Source organism: Balaenoptera borealis (genome assembly GCF_965194805.1).
Source record: "Balaenoptera borealis genome assembly, chromosome: 15".
NCBI classification, from domain to species: Eukaryota; Metazoa; Chordata; class Mammalia; order Artiodactyla; family Balaenopteridae; genus Balaenoptera; species Balaenoptera borealis.
Genome location: NC_138871.1, coordinates 50,399,761 through 50,413,830, shown reverse-complemented (window position 1 = coordinate 50,413,830; position 14,070 = coordinate 50,399,761).

The window sequence follows — 14,070 nt, the reverse complement described above, 5'->3', positions numbered from 1 at the left end:
GTGTGTGTGTGTGTGTGTGTGTAGGTGTGTTTTACTTACTCATTGTTCCTATGGCAGTATTATAGCTGAGGGCACATACGAAAAAAATCTTAGACTGCATTAAGGGACTAATCATACCAATCCTGCCTTGCTAAGAGAACATTCATATTTAATATACACTGAGCATCTAATTTTTAATATATTTTCCTCAAATTGATGCTAATACTCCCATAATAAAAAATATTGCTCTTTTGTTCAGTAGGAGAAAGAAAAAAGTAATCATATTGTTAGTTTTTGAGTTATTAATTACAAGCCTATTTGTGTTAGGAACTAAAATAGTGATATTTAAATGGTAAACATGAACCAATCAGACCTTCAACATAAACCAGAATAAATCAATGCATGCCTTCATTTTTGTTTTCTCACATGTATAATGGTATCATACTGCCAACACTACTTACTTCAGGAGGTGTTAGGAAAGTCAAATTGTATATCTATGTCTATAACCATATTCATATCTATACCTAAGTACACTAAATATTATGAAACAACAGAAAATGTAAAGCAATCGTCACTAGCTTTCCTAAACAAGATAAAAATCAAAACCTGTAACGCTGTGTTTAATAAAAACAGGACATTAATTCAATATGCTCAAAGAAGGTATGGATTTCTTTAATCATCTCACATGCTGTGCTATTCTCAACTCAAGGGCCAAAGCTGTCTTTTGTACCCATTTCTTCTGCTTCTTCTCTCAACTTCTTGGCTTGGCACCTTCAAAGTGTACCCTTCTAACTTTAAAAGATGCTAGCCAGTTATAATGTGATGAATTAACCCATGATTCATAGAAATACTCTTGGTTACAGTGTGTTTCTGGCGACCACAACATATTTGTTCAACTATAATAATAAAAATAGCAGGAGAGAAGACCTTCTTAAAAAAAAACAAAAAACAAAAAGACAAGAGAATTTTCCTTTTGATAGGACCTTCCAAAGTCATATCTGTAGCCTGATACTCCTCACAATCCAATTTAATTTCCTTCCATTAAAACAATAACAAAATTATTGAACACGTGCAAGATACTAGGTACTTATTGAGCTATGTGTGATCTGATTAGCACCTCAGAACAACCATGTAAGGTATTCAATCTTAACCTTGTTTTACATAACAGAAATGTTAAGTAGCCTTTCCATGTTTGTGCAACGTGACAGAATCTGCATTTAAATGTCAGTTGGTCTGGCCCAATGGCTCATTTTCTATCACGGAAATAGTTATTATATTTTTAATAGCAGTCAATAAGGATAAAGACTTTTTTATGTGCTTGTCACTGCCTAGGCACTTAGTTTTAATGCAGTAGTTCTTATAGAGGAAATTTTAGAAATTTTCCTAACATATAATCAAGTTGGGCAACTTGATTACAAGCATCCGCTAACGTTGGTTTGCAAACTGGCCTCCATATACAGAGGGCAAGGAGAGACCGAAAAAAGAGGCAGGACACTCCAGACCCGTTAGGTGGCAGGTTTAATAAGCAAAGGAACTTACATAGGAGGCTTGTCTTGCGCATCACAAGACAAGTAGATCTCTGTACCTGTCCACCACGATCATAGCATTTTATATAGAGGCCTTAACTGGGTTCAGTCAGTCTCGGTAACACATTACTCTCTCAAGGCTGCATCCTTGAAAATGGCTTCCACTGTGGGAACGGTGGGCAGAATGTACATTCCGAGGACGGGGAGGGGTGAGGAGCCCCAGACTGCCCGGGTCCAGCTTGAGGGTCAACCAGTGGTCACGTCCTCTTTAGGACCTCCTCCAACAACTAACTTTGTTTTTTTTCATGGTTGTGAATTTCTTCGTTCTTAAAACTCTGATGAAAAAATAACCTTCCTCCCAACCTGCTAAATCCAGAATCATTTCATTCTTACTCTCTTGCCCTTTATAAAGTCTTTATCAAGTCAATGAATACTGAAAAGTTATACCTGAAAAAAAAGATTTTGCTATATTATAGGAAAGATTCATGTATTGGAACTATATAAATCTATATATATGTTTTTTATAGAATACTCTCTCTCCTGGTCTCTCTCTCTCTCTTTTATAGAATTCTCTCTCTCTCCCTCTCTCTGTCTATATATATGCATACATATACATAAAACTGACTAAGTATTTGCCCACTTGTGTATAATAAAAAATTGTATATTATATACAAATATTTCATTAAACACAAGTGGACAAATATTTGGAGTCAATTCTTTCCATTTATATTATTTGGCCTCCACCATTTTTTTCTAAGGTATAAAGTCAAAAGCAAGGTTAAATCTGTAAAATATTATCTTATTATTTAGTAAAAACAGGGGTGAAAGCTTAGGTGAAAACCTTTCTCTGTGTGTGTGTGTATACATGTGTGTATGCTTCCTATAGGTCTTTAATCACTGCAGGACACCCTCACTGAAATGATGTTAAAAAACAATAAAAAGGAAGAAAGTTTTTCTTTCAGAAACTTTCAAATGTTGGTCTTCCTCAACTCCCCAATTACTAAATATACAACATCTGCCTTTTCATCATCAAAGTGCCTTAAATATTTAGTAATAATGAAGGCTGTTCACTTGAATCTATAAATTAAGATAAAATGTAAATGCATGCAATACAACTTAACTAGAGTATTGGGGTGCTTCTTATTTATCTACAATGACTTACTTACTTGATAGTACATGTTCCATCAAGGGTCTTGGAAAAACTTTCAGAAAGTCAGACTGTTAAGTAGTCTTGTGTACTCACCCTTTCAGAAAAGTCAGAATTGGATTGGATTTGACATTTTTTCCTAAATAATGAATGCTGTGCAGTCAATTTCGGGGTCAATTTAGTCAATCATGCGTGCAACATTTGTCTACAAATAACGTGACTATATTTTCATGGAGCTAAGTATTGTGAACATAATGCTGACAGGTCCAAAGATGTTTCAGTTGACTAATATGGAACTGGGGTGAATTATTACAAATATTCTCACATAGGGCTGACAGTGTCTAACCAGCTATTAAATCTGTATATACAGTACATTTATTTGTGTATGAAACAATCAGACTGAATTAAATGGTTACTGCTCTTGAAACAACAGACTGTCATCCCAGATTAAAACTATAAACGACTTGGAGAATGAAAAGCAGTTTATCCCACTGATTTCAAAATAGGAATTTAAAAAACTAAAATACCAGGAGAAAGCTTGAGGCTATATTTTCTTACATTCTGTAACTTTACACCTACAAGGAAATCTGTACTGCTCACTGGCATGAAAATGAATCATGTCTTGGGTCAAACTCTGGGTTTATTTGAATAATTCTATGGGTTGAATTAAGTTCTCATGTGACTCTCAATGTTCATTCTTTTAACATGAGAATGACATGTTCAATGATATATTTCATTATATTATGGGCATATGTATGATTACCAAACTGCCTTAAAAAGAATGCAATTGAAAATAACTTGCTATGAGCCTATCTTAGCTTTCAATTATCATGGATCTTGAGATGTCTGTCACTTAACTCAAAAATATTATAACATTCTGTCTCCCTGAAACTTTTATTCTATTTATTTCTTCTGTCAAGGGCAAGGCATTGCTGCAGGTGTGTAAAGATCGTGGAGTAAGTAGGCTTGAGAGGCAAACAATGGTAATTTTGTATAGATGGTAGGGGAGGATAGGGAATATGGGAAAACTGTACTTCTTGTTAGCTGGCGTCCTCTTCAAATATGACTATATATGTTCATTTAAGGAACATGCATTGAGAAAGCACACTAAAGTTCTGATTATTCCCATAGTTAAAGACTTTTCTTTAGCTATTGTAACTTTTCTGTTAGAGACTTTTGTACCTTCCCTTAATTGGGGTTTTCTTTTTCCCTGCAGTGAATATAAACTTTCAGAACTGAAGAAAAGGGATTCTCCCAGATGTGACCCCAATATTGACCTTCTTATGTGCTATAGGGATTTTCGTTTTTGAGTGACTACACCTGATACTGGTGTAACAATGGCTCTGCCAGACCTCTGCAAGCACATCAGCCTTTTACATTTATTCTGGTCTAGGAGATGATTCCCTGTGTTGGGTAGAGGGCATTAGTATTTCTTTCAATAGAATTTCCTATCTGTCTTCTTTCTTTCCCCATCCTCTCTTCACTGTTATAAGTAACCACCAAAATTGTCCCTGCTCTATTTTAAGTCAATACCGTTTGACCCTTTGCTTTAGTGGAAGCATTTGCTCAGTCATGAGCTGTAAGGACTGTACTATTTAGAACATCCTAGTGGTGTAGTCTGTCTATTTACATAAACTTTGAAATCGTGATCATTTCCCTGACAATGCTTTGATTGTCTCAGTGCATTATCACCCCAAATATTCTATCAAACACCAACATATTTATAAATAATTGAATGGAATTCTAGTTTGAATTCCCCAGAAATTCTTAATAGCAAAATAAATCTTAACATGTTTGCAGGGATGGAGATACTTTTCATACAAACGCTTTGGGGAAGAATGAAATTCTGTGTGTAAATCTAGTTGAATACAGTCCCAAAGGACAAATATTTTGAGTGTTTGAATTTGTTATAAAGAGTGAGTCTCCAGTGTTAGCAGCTCACTGCAATCCATTTAAAACTCAGTTAACCCAAACCACACTGGGTCTCAGCAATATGTATTTCAACAGACCAGGACAGATGTCTGCCTGTTACAATGAACCCCGGAGTAGCATCAGAGCATCTACCACACCCTTAGACCCTTTTGTGTGCATTTCTCATGCATAGATTATTGTGCTTCAAACCAAGCGACACCACCACTTCTGACACAACTACTTGGACTAGGAATGGGTGACTGGTTACACATGCAGATATCTGTAGCCTGGCCAGCGTGCTAGGATGTGGCATGAAGGGACAGTTTTGCACAACAGGGATTCTCTGATGAATAGAAACATGCGCATCAATTAGCTCTCTTTTCAAGAAGACTCATGAATGAAGAGATATCCATGATCCTTAAACAATAGTTATAGGAAGTTAGGAGCAGAAGGAAGCAGCAGAAAGAAAAGCAAAGTAAGGATGAGTGGAATCACAAAGCTATCAAAGATGTAAAGTGCCGCTATGATGACTGAGCTACTCCATGGCCGCTGCTCTGTATCCTGAGCTATGGCTTTTCTGCATTTAAGATTGTTTCCTGGGCTTCCCTGGTGGCGCAGTGGTTGGGAATCTGCCTGCCGATGCAGGGGACACGGGTTCGAGCCCTGGTCTGGGAGGATCCCACATGCCGCGGAGCAACTAGGCCCGTGAGCCACAATTACTGAGCCTGCGCGTCTGGAGCCTGTGCTCCGCAACAAGAGAGGCCGTGATAGTGAGAGGCCCGCGCACCGTGATGAAGAGTGGCCCCCACTCGCCGCAACTAGAGAAAGCCCTCGCAGAGAAACGAAGACCCAACACAGCCAAAAATAAATAAATAAATAAATAAAATAAACCCAAAGTTTAAAAAAAAAAAAAAGATTGTTTCCCTTGTGAGGGGTGTGTGTGTGTGTGTGTGTGTGTGTGTGGACCTGGGGATGTAGGGACGGGGTCTAGGAAAGCTTTCCAACTCCTGAAGAAAAGAACTTCACTTCCACAAATTAACACACCCAATAAGGTAGGTCTCTAAAGAACGATTACTTTAGACCGAAGAGGTATTCTCAGTTATCTTTGAAAGTAGTATTTTTTTCTTCCCACAATATGATTTCACAGTGAATTCCATAGCAGTAGGGCTCATATCTATGAAATCCTTTAGCAGCAAGTCTATCTTATCACATGCACAGGGACAAACTGGAAATGGTTAAATTGTTTAGTACCAAGGGCTAAATTGAGACAACTTAAATGTTCCCTCAGGATAGGGCCACTTCCCTATGAAATAGACAACAGATATGCCGTATCAAGAATTGAAAGAATGACTCTGTCCATAGGTACTATACAAAGGATTTTAGCGGACCCCAAAGTGGTTAAGAGCAGCTACACTATGGATATGGGGGAAAATAATCTAAATAAGAAATGGCAGCTACACCTCACAATTTTTCAAGGATGCCTGAGATGCGCATTTGAGAAACTCATCAGTCACGCAGGTATAGGCTCTGCCTTAAATGAGAAATCAGACAATAAAATCTCTAATACATTTTTTTCAATTTGTTTTAAAAGGGCCATAAAATTTACTATCTTAAGCAGTTTTAAGTGTACAGTTCAGTAATGTTAAGAACATTCACATTATTGTGCAACCATCACCACCATCCATTTCTAGAATTCTTTTCATCTTGTAAAACCGAACCTCTACAGCCATTAAACAATAAACCCCCATTCCTCCCTGTCCCTGGCCCCTGGCAACCACCATTCTACTTTCTGTCTCTATGATTTTAACAATTCTAAATACTCCCTATGAGTGGAATCATAGAATATTTGTCTTTTTGTGACAGGCTTATTTCATTCAGCACAACGTCCTCAAGGTTCATCCATACTGTAGCATGTGTCAGAATTTCCTTCCTTTTTGAGGCTGAATAATATTCCCCTGTATGTATATACCACATTTTTCTTATTTATTTACCCATCAGTAGATACGTGGGTTGCTTTCTTGTTTTAGTTATCATGAATAATGTTAGTACTATAAATAAGGTAGACAAACACCTCTTTGACACCCAATTCTTTGGAGTATATACATTCCCAATTTAACAATTTCTTAACAGAAAGTTTTTAAACTTGAAAAATTAATTTAGACTTGAGATTTTTTTTCATATAGCAATCACTCATATATACCTAGAAGAGAAAAAAATGTTGTATTTATTATAAATTTATCATATTTACATAATAAAGGGCTAAGGTGTTACCAAAATGTGGAGTAATAAATGACAGATAATTCTTTTACATGTATCTTTAAAAAGTGTAACACAGCTTCCTGTACTTATATCTAGCCTCTTTGAGTAACCTGATGCCCTCATATTGTGGTTCAAGGCCCAGCGGCATGGCCCAGCATTTGGCAGCTTGTGAGGAATTTGTAATCTCAGGCCCCAACCCAAACTTACTGAATCAGAATCTGTATTTTCATGAGCTTCCCCGGTGATTCTTACGTATAATAAACGTGTAAAAGTACTGCTATAAACCACTTGATTGTTGCTTTGAAAGAAAATATGGAATTGTTGTCATTCCTCTAAAGACAAGGACTTTATTTTGCTGACTATTAAGTTTACACAACGTCATTTTGTTTATGTGCATTTCTGTGAATATAGTAAATTTTGTTTCAATGCTAAATCACATAACAAAAATTTGGGAAGATGTTTTAAATAGCAACAAAACTCAACATATCTAATACTAAAAATTAAACAAATGCCATTGAAATAATGACAAACTAAAGAGTTATGTCCAAGTTTACAAATGCATAGACCATGGCAGTTAAGGCCATTTGGCCACAGTAATTATTACAAAGCTTCATCTATGATAAGATTCACACTGATTTTAGCAATGTCCAGATTTTTTTTTTTTAATGTGTGCCTTAGAATAAAAATGAGATTGTTTTAAGAGTTCCAAGTGTGAAGAATAGCCTTGTTATCAAGGAGAACCTTGGCTTCAATCTTGTAAGACTTTTATTTGTTAGAAAATAGAAATGAAGTAAGGGAACAATCGTAGTCCCTCTGTCTAAATTATACCAGTTTTTCTAGGAAAACTGGAAGTAGCTGTTAGGATAAAATAAAAAATTTAAAAATAAATAAATAATCTTAGAACAGAGATTAGAGCAGGAATGGAGCATAATGTATACTTACATATGTCATCAGTATTAGTCAAAGTGTGACCTGAATATCACATGCTTCAATACCATCTTGAAGCCTCTTTTCAAAATGAAAATTCCTGGGGTGCATCCCAGACCTACACCAAAATCTCTGGCATAGTGCCTACTCAATTATGCTTGTACCAAGTGCCTCAAATGACTCACATGCACACTGAAGTTTCTTATGAAAAAAGCGACCTGATTTTATATTTCCTTCCTTCCTTTGCACACAGGATGGGAGGTCATTAACAAATGATATTGATCAAGCAAGTGAGCTGTGAGCCAGCAGGTCAAAATTTGCCCTATAAATATGAATTTTTTTCACTTATAGAAAAGTTTTCTTCTTGGAGAATCACCAGGGACTTATGTTAATAGAACTTACTTGTTAAAAACAATCACAGCAACTTTTCATTACATGTAAGATTACTAAAGCATTAGCTTTCCTTAAGTTCACTTAGGAACTCATTTCCATGGACAGTATGGTTGTTTGCCATTATAAACTTCCCTAATCCTATTTGACTCCTCAGAATTTTGCTCAGTCTGAAAAAATTTAAGGTTATTTGTTTGAATGTGAAAATTTTGATGCAGTCTACAGCATGCCCAAACACAACTTAGGCTTGGTTTGTTTATTATTCTTTTATCACAAATAATTGCAGGTAAGTACATTAAAAAATGGAGCTTTTAAATTTATTTGATAAATTTCAATGAATCTGTTGTTTAATATGATAATTTTATATGTCAACTTGATGGTATCCAAGGTACCCACTTTTTATCAAGCACCAGTCTAAATGTTGCTGTGAAGGTATTTTTAAGATGTGATTAATATTTAAATCAGTATATTTTGAATAAAGTAGAATATGTTTCATACTGTGGGTGGGCCCCATCTAATCAGCTGACGGCTTTAGAAACAACAGACTGAGAGGTCCCTCAAGAAAGAGAGGATTCTGCCTCCAGAGTCACTTTGGACTTGATCTGTAACACTGAGTCTTCCCTGGGTCTCTAGCCTGCTGGCGTGCCCTGCAGAATTCTGACATGCCAGGCCCCACAATCACATAAGCCAATTCCTTAAAATAAATCTTTTTCTTTTTCGTTATATATACATACATCCTATTGGTTCAATCTTTGGGAGCCCTGATTAATACTGATTAAGCCAGAATGATGTGGCTTCACTCTGAAAGATTTACGCCTTAAAAAAAGAACATTTTCTACATCTGACATTATTTTGTGCTGGAACTATGCTAAATTTAAAATTAAAATTCTCTTTTTATCAATTATTATGACTTACTGGAGTTCACGAATAGTTAAGCTGTATATATAGATATCATACAATAACTTACTATTCACTTATCATCATAGGAGATCTATCCTTCAGTTTTGTCAACTCACATAGTACATGATTTCAGATAATTGGATTTTATAATGACTTGCCTCTTGCTTCAGGTTGCCAAATTATTTTCTCTACCAGTTCTATGAAATTACTATTAGAAATTTACAGCAAAATTCCCCCCAAAACTTCAGTTACAGTTTAGGAAAATAATTTTAAATATGAGTACAAGGCAGTCCACCTTTTGAAGCCTATACGTTTGTAGTTACTTTTTTAGCCATAGCATCACAGAAATGGATCTAGCAAATGACTAAGCCTTTTTCGATTTTCCATAGAAGAAAGGTATATTTTTCTTTCTCTGAAACATGAGGATAACTGTGTATCTCAGTACAGGAATATGCAAATGAGGGTTAAATAATTTGATAAACAAACATGCTTACTTTATATAAGAATTTGGTAGGCAGAACAGGCACATGAAAAGATGCTCAGCACTGCTAATTATTAGAGAAATGCAAATCAAAACTACAGTGAGGTACCACCTCTCACCAGTCAGAATGGCTATCATTAAAAAGTCTACAAATAACAAATGTTGGAGAGGATGTGGAGAAAAGGGAACCCTCTCACACTGTTGGTGGGAATGTAAATTGGTGCAGCCATTATGGAAAACACTATGGAGGTTCCTCAAAAAACTAAAAATAGGGTTGCCATATGATCCAGCAATCCCACTCCTGGGCATATACCCAGACAAAACTATAATTCGAAAAGATACATGCACCCCTATGTTAATAGCAGCACTATTTATGATAGCCAAGACATGGAAACAACCTAAATGTCCATCGACAGATGAATGGATAAAGAAGATGTAGTATACACACACACACACACACACACACACACACGCACACACACACACACACACACACACACAATGGAATATTACTTAGCCATCAAAAAGAATGAAATAATGCCATTTGCAGCAACAGAGTTGGACCTAGAGATTATCATACTAAGTGAAGTAAGTCAGAAAGAGAAACACAAATACCATATGATATCACTTCTATGTGGAATCTAAGATACGATACAAATCAACATATCTATGAAACAAAAACAGACTCATATAGAGAACATACTTGTGGTTGTCAAGGGGGAGGGGAGGTAGGGGAGGGAAGGAATGGGAGTTTGGAATTAGCAGAGGCAAACTATTATATATTGGATGGATAAACAACAAGGTCATACTGTATAGCACAGGGGACTATATTAAATATTCTGTGACAAATCATAATGGAAAAGAATATGAAAAAGAATATATATACATATGCATAACTGAGTCACTTTGCTGTACAGAAGAAATTAACACAACATTGTAAATCGACTATACTTCAATAAAATTTAAAAAAATTTTTAAAAAGACTTTGGTAGGCAGAATTGCATGGTGGTTAAATACTCAGACTCCAGAAACAGTAGGTCAAAATTTAATCTGTGAATTTGTACAAGTCATTTAACCCCAGTATTTAGTTTATCTGGAAATAACGAAAATAAATGTATCTACATCATAGAGTTGTATTAAGTGAGATAATCCATTGAAACCGCTAAACAAAATATCTGGCTTATAAGGAGTGCTTATCAGTGTCATTTCGTTGCTGTTATGACATACACAAATACAAAAATGTACAAAGGAAAAGATCTTGCCTTCCATGGCTATCTTTGAATGTTAGACTATGGTTGACTTTTATTTTCTTCTTTATACTTTATGTATCTTCAAATGTGGTACAATGAAATAGGTAACTTATAATCAGAGCAAAAGCTAGTTTTAAGAATAATAGAAAGAAAAAGCATTAATGATGGAATAAGCCCAACTGATATTGGCAAGTGTGGAGTTTTGGGAAGGTGGAAGGGCATGGGAGAGAAAAACACATTGAGAAGACACAGCCACCTGGAGGGTAAATATGTATTGGAAAACAGCAGGGAATAAAGAGTAACCAGGGTAGATTCTAAAGCTGGTGAGTGGGATGAAAGCACTGGTACAGGAAGATTCTTTTGAAAGTGACATATGAGATGAATAGAGCAGAGCATTAGAGACTGTGAAACCAGCCAGGCAACTGTTGCAGTAATATAGCCAGGAGGTGAAGAAGGCATAGGTAAAATCATAGATTTCAGAACATAAAAAGTGGTTAATCTAAGAGGTATTTCCAAAAAAGAAGCAGTCAAACTTTGTAGTAAGTTAAATGATAATAACAGAAGAGTCAAAAATGACAGCAAGTTTTTACCTCTGGCAAGCTGTAAGGCTACAAGAAAATGGAGTAGCTTGGAAGTTAGAAGCAGTTTTAAGGGGAGGATCATATGCACTTGGGGAAAGGACAGTTTGAAATGGCAGTGGGGTTAAACTTTAAACTGTTAGAAATTTCATATCATCAATAAAGCCTATCAGAGCTGGGAGAAACCTTGCAGATGACCTAACCCACATCCTTCATTTAAGGTTTAGGCAACAGAAGGATATGCCGTCATCCCACAGCTGGATGACGCAGAACCAAGGTGAGGAGCCAGTCTTCTACCACCCAAACCGGGGTTTGTCATTCCTTGTCCCACCAAAGCAGTTTGCACAGAATCCTAAATTCAAAGATGCCTACAATCTCAATTTTTTGGACTGATAAGGGGAATATTTTAAAACGGCATAATCTTTTCAAAATCTAAGAGTATACAACATCACACATACTATATAATCATTCTTGAATCTTAAATGACAGCATAGCTACATATCACAACAAAGATGATTTTTAAATATAGGGGAAACATTTCACAGACATTTGGTAATTTTTATTGTTCTTATCTAAATGTCAAGGTAGTCTACTTTTATTGGTGTTCCATTACTTTTTCTTTTCTTTCGTTTTTGGTCACATCTTCCTTTCAGGGCACTAAATTTGTCTGTATCACTTGGAGATGGAGGTGTTCTTTCACAATTTCTCTTAATGAGGCTAATAACAGTTGTTTCTTAAGATTTTTATTATCATGTTAGCCACAAAGTGTCATCATTTTCTGGCATTAAACAGAGAGACAATTTGGTCACCAAGAAAATTTTGCTAGTTGGGGGTGTTGGAAATGTTCAGCCACTGGGTCAATCTGATCATGCTTAACACCAGATTAAAACATAGATTTTAGTTTTGAAAGAAAAATTGGCTTTTTCATCTTATTCTCTACCAAGTTCGTGTCACGGTCAACTAGTTAAAATTTCTGAAATTAGAACATTCTTAAATCTTCCAGCGGTAGAAACATTACTCCAAATATCCATGGACTCATATTTAAACTTTCAAATAACTTTCCTTGTTTATCTCTAGAGATTAGAAAGCAGGCTTAACATATATCAATTCATTCACAAAATATTTATTAAGTTTATAATATCAACCAGGAATTGTTACATGTATAGAAGATATATTAGTTCATAAACCAAAACAAAAATATTTTGAATTTTACTCTAAGGGAGACATAAAACCATTGGAAAGTGTTGAACCGTGTTCAAATTGATTTAAATTGATTGGATTTTAAATAGAAAATGAAGATATGAAGTGTATAGCATTTATTGATAGCTTGAATATAGGCCCTGAGACTAGGAAAAGTGTCAAGGATAATACCGAGGTCTCAGTTTAAGCACCAGGAAGGACAGAGTTAACATTTGCTGAGGTGGATAAGACTCAAATAATAGCTGGTTTAGGGAGAAAGTTCAGGAAAATCTTGAGAAATACACAGAGTTTCAGCCCTTTTGGTTTAAATAGAATACTGGTTTAAATTTCTATAGTCTAGACTAGAAAGTATAAAACCTCAAGTTCCCCTTTACATCTTTTTCTTAAAGAGGACAGTATAGAATGCATATTTTGTAAGTCTCTGCTTCCTGTTTGCTGTTCATACTCTGCTGTCTAGCCAAGAATTGAACAAATCTTACCAGCTCTCAAATGCAACTTTCCAAACCTTACCACAATGTGATGTCTCAGAGGAAGGCAGAAAGAGAAAATGCAGGCTTCCCTGTTGGCACAGTGGTTAAGTGGCCAATGCAGGGGACACGGGTTTGAGCCCTGGTCTAGGAAGATCCCACATGCCGCAGAGCAACTAAGCCCGTGCCCCACAACTACTGAGCCTGTGCTCTAGAGCCTGCGAGCCACAACTACTGAGCCTGCGTGCCACAACTACTGAAGCCCGCACGCCTAGAGCCCATGCTCCGCAACAAGAGAAGCCACCGCACCACAATGAACAGTAGCGCCCGCTCACCGCAACCAGAGAAAAGCCCGCGCGCAGCAACGAAGACCGAACACAGCCAAAAATAAAATAAAATAAAATAAATTTTAAAAAATAAGAAAGAAAAGTATGCTTAACTTTTTTCCTCTTCCAAAATATTACCCAAACTCTTCTCCATTAATCTCTTTACACATCCCAAGTCACTTGGGTTGGAGGGCTTATTTGTTTTTTCTGTTTCAAATATTTTTATTGTAATGACTTCAATGTCTTTCCTATAGAAGTTGCCTTATCCCTGATTTTCTAGAAAACAGCACCTGGAACAGGGCTCATATACTAATGCTTTACTGAGAGGTGGGCTCCCAGGACAAAAGTAAGTGGAAAAAAGGACATGACACAAGGAAAAATGACAAGAAAACACATGTTGCATTAAAGAGCTGGCCCCAGTTTTATAAGAAAACTCATGGTGGTAACAAGGAGTGGCCATATGGAGTCACCCCTTCTTAGGAGAATCTGTCCAAAGGAGAGAAAGGGGAAGCATTTTAAACTGACAGCTCCTTCTTGAGTTGTTTCTCATTGATCAAGGGTCAGACCACAATGCTTTAATTTCTCTGCACTTCTGGGCATTCTACTTGGCCCTTCCAGGTAGCCCCTGGGAAATGAGAGTTCCAGCAGGTCCAGTCAGGTTGAAATTGGGCACTGGAGATGCTAAATGGCTCCCATGACAGCTAACACTTGAAAGTTGCACTAAGGCTC